Genomic DNA, 8,522 nt, shown 5'->3' with positions numbered 1-8,522 from the left:
CGTGCTTCTCCTTCCTCGTAGCCCTGCCCTCCTCTCGGACTATCCCCCCCTTGCTTTGTCTTCGGGTGCAATTGGGAAATTTGCACCCCCCGGCGTTGACGCATTAAACCTCCGTTTGGCAGCGGCGGAGGGTTTAGCGGGCAAAGCCAGGGGCATTCCTCCCTCCGCTTGCAAGAAAGCAAGGGGATAGAGAGGGAGAGAGGCGTGCTTCTTCTTCCTCGTGGCCCTGCCCTCCTCTCGGATCATGAATGTCGATCTACGCTTCCTCGGTCAACTAAAACGAACAGCCGGCGCGATATTCCCCCCCTTCCGCGCGCTCCATTCCGCGGGCAGCCTGGCCGCTCGTTCTTTTCCGTCCGCTCAGTTCCCCCCTTCGGGCGTTTCCGTGGGGGGGCCGTTCGGCTCTTTCCGTGCGCGGAGAGGAGGGAGGGGTCGCGCGCGGGGGGCGGGGGCGGAGGGGAGCCGAGGCATGCTCGGCGGCGCTTGCTCCCTGGCTGGCTCCTCTCTCTCTCTCTCTCCCCTCAGTCGGCCGCTGCCGCTGCCTGCCTGTCGCCGGGGCTGGGAGAGAGCCTGAGAGGGAGAGCGTGTGTGTGTTATGTGAGTGACGCGGCGGAGGTGTAGTTTGACGCGGTGTGTTACGTGGGGGAGAGAATAAAACTGCGGCGAGAGCCTCGGCGCGAACGAAAGCAGTGACGGAGCAGCCTGTAGCCGGTAAGAGGAGGAAAGCAAAGAGGAGGAAGGAAGGCGACTAACAGCCCCAGAAGAGAAAAACAGGGAGGAGGAGGAGGGGCGGCGGCAGCAACAGCAGCCACAGGGCCGCCATCGACACCACAGCCGCCGCCGCCACCAGCAGCCGTTGAGGCGGGGTTGCCTCGCGAGCGCGGGGGGGGGGGCAGGGAGTCGGCGGCCGCGGGGAGCGAGAGGGGAGGAAGGAGCGGCGGAGGGAGAGGCGAGCCCCGGTCTGGCCGCCCCAGCAGCCGCCGACTCGTCTGCCCCCCCTCAGGCGCTGCTCTCGGGGTGGCCTCAGATTTAAAATGGAGGCGCCTCGTCTTTTTTCCCCCCCCACTCAGACGCGGCTCTCCGGCCGCCGCCGGCCCGCGCGAAGAACAAAGAATAATGGCGGATGGAGACGGCGGCGGCGGCGGCCGGGCGGGCGAGCGAGCAGCGGAGCCGCGCTTCCTCGGTGGGGAGGGGACGATTCGGCGGCGGCGGCAACCGCCCGAGGTTCCGGGGAGGGAATTCTGCTCTCCCGCCGCCGCCGCCGCCCTCTTGACCTGCAGGGAGAAGCGGCCCTGGGCTTCCTCCCTTTTGGCGTCCTCTCCTCCAGCCTGCCTAAGCCTCGGCTGCTTTAGCTCCGGCCTCGACTCGGGAGCAGCGGTTTTTGCCCTGGCAGCCGACCCCGTTTTTTTTTCCCCAGGCCTCCCCGCCCAAGGTGGCAGCTTGGCCGCCCTAGCCCTGGGTAAGGGAGAGAGTTTTGGCGGCCCGGCCCCGAAACCCGCCTGGATTTTCCCGCCCCTCTCCTGCAAGGGAGTCCCTTGGTAGTTTGGGGACGGGGTTTGGGGCAGCCTGGCCCAAGTTAGTCTCTGCCGTTCTTCCTCTGTTCCTTAAGAGCTCCACGTATAGCCCAACGTTTTTTAAGTCCAACGTTTTAATCTTTACGACTGCCCAAATTGTGGCACCGAGGTTAACCAGCTTTCAGAATCCCTTTCTAATAAAGTTCTTTGAATCAAGCCTCCATTCTAGAACAATTTCCCCCCCCTCGTATCTCTCTCTCTATCTCTATCTCTATCTATCTATCTATCTATCTATCTATCTATCTATATATCTATATATCTATATATCTATCTATATATCTATCTATCTATCTATCTATATCTATATATCTCTATCTATCTATCTATCTATATATCTATCTATATATCTATCTATCTATATCTATATATCTCTATCTATCTATCTATCTATATATCTATCTATATATCTATCTATCTATATATCTATATATCTATCTATATATCTATCTATATATCTATATATCTATCTATATATCTATCTATATCTATATATCTATCTATCTATCTATCTATATCTATATATCTCTATCTATCTATCTATATCTATCTATATATATATCTATCTATCTATATATATATATCTATATATCTATATATCTAATCTATATATCTATATCTATATATCTCTATCTATCTATATATCTATCTATATATCTATCTATATATCTATCTATCTATCTATATATATATATATATATATATATATATATATGTTGTGAAAGGCTGAGCCTATCTGAAACAAACTTGTACCATCAGCTTTTGAGAGAGATTGGTTTCACTTTTTCCTCCAGTTTCATTTTTTTTTGTACTTGACCCTGTCTTAGCATAGTAAATTCATGACCGCCGTAAAGTTAAGAGTTATATTAAATGAAGCAATCCCTTTATTGTTAATATGATCTTGTCAATTATACAATGTATATTGCGCTAAACGTACGGTAAAGAAAATTAAATTAGGGTCGGATTAAAAGCTAAAGATTAAAACCTAAAGAATTGGGGCTGCTGCAAAAACGTCAAGTGATAGTAATAGACAATATTTGTGCTTCTGTTTTGAAGTTATCTGTACCTCTGCGCACTCCGGATCTGCCAGTTCAATTAGAATATCCTAAGGTCTGAGAACATGTAATCACATGCTATGTTGTTAGCTTTCATAGAAGTATAGCTTGCACTCAAAAAGCCCTAGACAGTAAGGGGGTTTTACACTTAAAATGTAGAGTTTTCCCGTTTCAGATTAGTCTGTAACATACCTTATGTTTGAATTGGTTATTTAACTATCACATCGACGTAGATCGGCGATTAAAACTACAACTTTGAATTCTTCAAAATATTATTCAACCCTCTTGCAGACTGGATGCCATTTTGCCCTTCCAAGCCTCTGAAAAAGTGCTCGCGGGGATTAGAGGCTCTTTCAAAACCAGAGGCTTGGACTATCGGATTAGGCTAAACTGGGTGGTTCCTGTTGATGCTAGGCTGATTTAGTTAGATTTCGCAGATTGCATTCTTAGTCATCTTATCTGTAATTGGCAGCGACATGCTTTGACAAAAAATAAAAATTGGGCCTAAAAGTGCTAAAACATAAGACACACAGGTGCTCACTTTCCTTTTTTTTTTAACTTCCCTAATAATTGTCTTTCAGTCCAATACTTCATGTTAGTTATTGAAAAAAATATCAGGATTATCGTATCAAGGTTTAAAATAGTTTATTTGATTTTTGGTTAACTTGAGACAGTGTATATGCTGTTGCTTCCTATTTACACACAACAACCCTGTGATGTGAATTGGGCTGAGAGAAATGACCCAAAGTCATCTCTTTGTATTCTACACATATATTCTTTTTCATGTAGTGTAGTGCAAATAATACTATATAGTGCAGATAGTATGCAGATAGCACTGAACTACACGGATGCAGAGGTTGTTGTTTTGTAACATTTAGAGTTATAAATTTCTCACTCAGATATACTTGTGGGAAACTTCATAACCGTAGAAGCTGAGATTCTTGAAGTGCTGAAAGAAAAATGTTTGGAAGCTATGCCTTTAAGTCATTCAAAAAGTTCTGGATTTTTTTCATATATTGAGGGTTATACTGCATTACTATATCCTTTAGAATTTAGATCAAGGATGTCAAACTGGATTTTTTGGAAGGCTGGATCAGCATTGTAGTTGTCCTCCGCAGGCCAGCTGGTGGGGGAGGAGGCTGGACAGACGGCCTCCTGCAGCCCCCCCCCCCCCTGTTTTGGCCAGCAGGGTGCTGCAGGAGACCCGTCTAGGCGGAACACACACACACTGGCCCATTTTCACTAGCAGAAGCCAGTCCTTTGCTATTTCCAGGCTGGCCCAGCAGGCTGGATCTAAGCACCCTAAGTTTGACACCCCTGATTTAGATCAGTCACTCTGTCTCTTTTGATTAGTAGGATCGTATTCATATGCCAAACACAATAATATGGGATGCATTTATTCACTGCTTTCCTCCTCCTGTACTTTGAATAAAAGTTTCTGGTTTCTTCTTAAAAAGATAGCAGACTTTGTAAATCTATTATCTGTATAATTCCATATATTAGTCAAAGGTCAAACACCTTATTTGTTAAAATACAGTGACTATTTTTCACATAATCCGTTCCATATGGACATCATCAGAAGATGAATATTTTAAAGAAAAGTGTGTAATCTATTTTCCAAGAGATGTTGCTTGTAAGGGGAGCTTTCCATTGGGTTGCCTAAGCTGCAGGCCATAAATGCCTTCACAAAAATGCCTCTGAAAACATTAGCATAAAGAAAAACTTGGGAAATATAATAGGGCTAATAAACCTGGTTGCAAAAAATGCAGACTGCTATAAGAGGGCAGGAACAAGACTTTTGGTATCTTCTTTCTTTGATTTTCCCCCAGTCTTTATTATTTATAAGTCAAAGGTGATGAGCATATCTGATAGTTCCTCCTCCTGTTTTCCCAACAATAACCCCAAGAGACAGGATGGGTTAAGAGAGAGTGGCGGGCCCAAAATTCCATTGTTACTACCAAATACTAAGTCATTCAGATTTTTATACCCTGATTTAGTCTTAAAAAATAGAGCTGAATGAACATTGCAGTAGTTCAGTTTTCTGTAGACCAGTGTTTTTCAACCTTTTTTGTGCAAAGGCACACTTTTTTCATGAAAAAAATCACGAGGCACACCACCATTAGAAAATGTTTTAAAAATTTAACTCTGTGCCTATATTGACTATATATAAGGTGTTTTTCCCACGGCACACCTTACACTATGTCATGGCACACTAGTGTGCCACGGCACAGTGGTTGAAAAACACTGCTGTAGACTATAATAGGCTACTGTATTTTTTTTTCAAATGAATACATAATATTTTTCCCTCTTCGTTTTTTTTGAAAATTTGACATTTCTAATTGCTACATTATACGTAAAGATTTTTCACAAGAATTAAATGTACTTCAGCCATGTGTTACAAGCCTGACGTTGAAAAGCCTGATACTATACACCTTTTAATTGCCTTATTTAAGGTCTATTATTAAGAGATGTGGTTGCTCAGTGGCTAAGATGCTGAGCTTGTCTATCAGAAAGGTTGGTGGTTCGAATCCCTAGCATCGCATAACGGAGTGAGCTCCCGTTACTTGTCCCAACTTCTACCAACCTAGCAGTTCAAAAGCATGTAAAAATGCAAGTAGAAAAATAGGAACCACCTTTGGTGGGAAGGTAACAGCGTTCTGTGAGCCTTCGGCGTTAATGACTACGAAGACGTCTTCGGACAGTGCTGGCTCTTTGGTTTGGAAACGGAGAGGAGCACTGTCCCCTAGAGTCGGGAATGGCTAGCACATATGTGCAAGGACAACCTTTACCTTATTTAAACTTGAATCCCAACCTCAACTATAAAATTCAGATTTTGTATATTTCCATTTATTTGCTGTTCACCCAATATAAAAACAAAAGATGTGACAATTTGTGTAGTCTACGTATACATTGTATAGAAAATTAGTTTTTAATTCAATAATTTCAATTTTTCTGGAATGTTTACCTGTATCAGGATCATATTTGAAGATAAACAATTCTCATCAATTGGAGTTCTATTAAGCCATTATCTCAATGAGCCACAGTTGACTCTTCTTTTATATCATACCAAGTCACAAATCATGGTTTATGCATCAAATAGCTGGATTCATATATTACTAAACAAGCTCCAAACATAACATCTTGCTCAATTCATAAAGCTGTCCCAGACTAGTTAATCCTTTTTACCCTGCATGTGTTGACAATTGATTTTCACACTTTCTGTACCAATTACATCATTTTTTTGGGGGGGGGGGTATCATGCCTTCATGTCAATCTTGACTCCTGGCAAGTGCCTGAACTAGCAAAAAGGGAAAAAAATGGAAGTGATTTGTCTTTCATTGCCTGTTTTCTGGGGCTGAGAAGAATGACTAGCCAAAGGTCACCTGGTTTTGTGCTTAAAGTAGGACTAGAATGCAGGATTGCCAATTTCTAGCTTGGTGCCTTAATCACTACTACAAATTGGTATAGCAGAAAAATAGACCTGCACATGGTAAAAATACATAGCCTATCATGATTTTGTCATAAACTGCAAAGCGAAACTTTAAAGTAACAGCTCTTGTGGCTCAAGTTTGAATTGATGGGAAATGTGTGGGAGAAGTTCTCCCACAATTTTAATGCCTATCAGTGATGGGTCTGCTAAAGATCCCACCTTAACTTCATTAATGATAGCAGAAAGTCTTATCTGCCTTATGATCTTATGCCTGGGTACATTTGCTAAGCTGTAAATGGTAGTTTTATTATCAAAGTGATTGGAGTCATGAAAAAAATAAGACAAGACCAGCATTTAAGCACATTGTATAAAGTGAGAACCAAGCCTGCAACTCCTAAAAAAATTGCACATAACTCAAATGTTTCCATTATAAGTACTCAGTCCAGCACACTTGAGAATGACCAACCCAGAACATACCTAGCACTCGCAGCTTTACACGGAAGCAAATTGGTAATGCAAATATATATTTATTTAGCATATGACAAGTAATGCAAATAGCTTAACTTAAGAAAAACATCTCATTAGTCATCTGTTAAGAAGTGTACAGTTCCCCTCTGATTCACTTCAGTAGGCTTATAGTTGTAGTTATGGTGTCCTAGTTACATGTCTCAACTGCAAACTTATGCACATCACTTGAAAGTAAGGCTGAGCGTTGGCACATTAACCTCCATTAAAATATTGGTCTCTAGGTCACCCATTTAAACCATGTTTATGCAAAAACTTAAAATTGCATTTTTTGAATAAGAAAGCAATGAAACGATGGGTGTTTATTTAGATCTAATGCAGATAAATGATTTATTTAGCCCAGACTCATTTTTAATTTCATTTTTGTCCGAATAAAATATCTAATATTTTAATACAGGGTTGTCCAACCTGTGACCCACAGGCTGCATGTAGCCCTGGACAACTAGTGATGCGGCCCCACAAAATTGCAAATGTTTAACATTGTTATTTATACATATTAACTATATTGCATATTTTATATGTGTCCCGAAACAATTCCTCTGCACTCAGTTCCACCCAGGCAAGGCAAAAGACTGGGATACCCACGTTTTAATATAACAAAGAGTTGGAGTTCTTCTAGTTCAGTTCCCTGTTCAAGCAGGAAGCCCTGTACCATTTCAATCAAGCATTTGTTCAATCTCTTCTTAAAAACCTCTAGTGTTGGAGCACCCACAACTTATGGAGGCAAGTCATTCATTCGACTGATTAATTGTTCTAACAGGAAATTTCTCCTTAGTTCTAGATTGCTTCTCTCCTTGATTAGTTTCTATCCATTGCTCTTATTCTGCCTTCAGATGCTTTGTTTGCAAGTACGGCAATTATCTTCCATTAAATTAAAGATAAAATATTTATTAGATCAACTTTCTGCGTTCTTGAATTACAGTATATCAAATATACAATTAAAACAGCAAAACATTCTTCTAAACAAAAGGCTCCACAAACACAACTTCAAGCTTGTGAAAATAGCTGAGTCTTAATGGACTTGAACTGTAGGAGAGCAGGTTCCATACATAAGGTTGGGGCAATTCTATACCACAAGATAAAGCTGTGAAATAGAAGGCTAAGAGATACACAAACAAACAATTTCCTTTGGAAGTAGAATTGCTTTGGTAATATATTATTAATGCATCTTTAATTCTCATGCTGTTACATTGCTATTGTTAAAGAATTTACCATGAGCCATTTACAATTGTAAATTGCTCTGATAAAATTATTAATGAGTGGCTATTGATGCTCCCTCCCAAGGATGGTCCAGCTATTCCATCTCTTAGCCTGGGGGGTGAAACTATACGCCCCTCAGAGAGGGTTCGCAATTTGGGAGTCGTCCTGGATCCGCAGCTGACGCTAGAACATCACTTGTCAGCTGTGACCAGGGGGGGCTTTGCCCAGATTCGCCTAGTGCACCAATTGCGACCCTACCTGGACCGGGAGGCCCTTCGGATGGTCACTCATGCTCTCGTCACCTCAAGACTGGATTACTGTAACACGCTCTACATGGGGCTGCCCTTGAAGAGTGTTCGAAGACTTCAGTTAGTCCAGAATGCAGCCGCGCGAGCGATAGTGGACGTACCTAGGTACACCCACGTTACACCTATCCTCCGGGAGCTGCACTGGCTTCACATTGGTCTCCGGACACGCTTCAAGGTGCTAGTCATTACTTTTAAAGCCCTATATGGTGTAGGACCTGACTACCTGAGAGACCGCCTCCTGCCATTTACCTCCCAGAGACCTGTAAGATCACACAGACTAGGCCTCCTCCAGATTCCATCTGCCGGTCAATGTCGGCTGGCGACTCCCTGGGGGAGGGCCTTCTCTGTAGCGGCTCCGGCCCTATGGAACGATCTTCTCGTGGAGATCCGGACCCTCACTACCCTCCCGGCCTTCCGCAAAGCGACCAAGACC

General features: G+C 43.0%; 1 protein-coding gene across 2 annotated transcripts in view; it reads left to right on the top strand.

The window, feature by feature from the left end:
- The first annotated feature begins 462 nt into the window (after positions 1-462).
- The window catches only part of CREB1 (cAMP responsive element binding protein 1), a 41,442-nt gene continuing 33,382 nt past the window's right edge, over positions 463-8,522 (top strand). For both annotated transcript variants that reach the window (XM_032225328.1, XM_032225319.1), the window contains exon 1: positions 463-711. The gene's annotated coding sequence lies outside the window, so the exon portion shown is untranslated. The remainder of the gene's footprint in view (positions 712-8,522) is intronic.

The sequence above is a fragment of the Thamnophis elegans genome, chromosome 1 (assembly GCF_009769535.1).
Source record: "Thamnophis elegans isolate rThaEle1 chromosome 1, rThaEle1.pri, whole genome shotgun sequence".
In the NCBI taxonomy this organism is placed as follows: Eukaryota; Metazoa; Chordata; class Lepidosauria; order Squamata; family Colubridae; genus Thamnophis; species Thamnophis elegans.
This window is presented reverse-complemented; position numbering and strand designations above follow the sequence as displayed.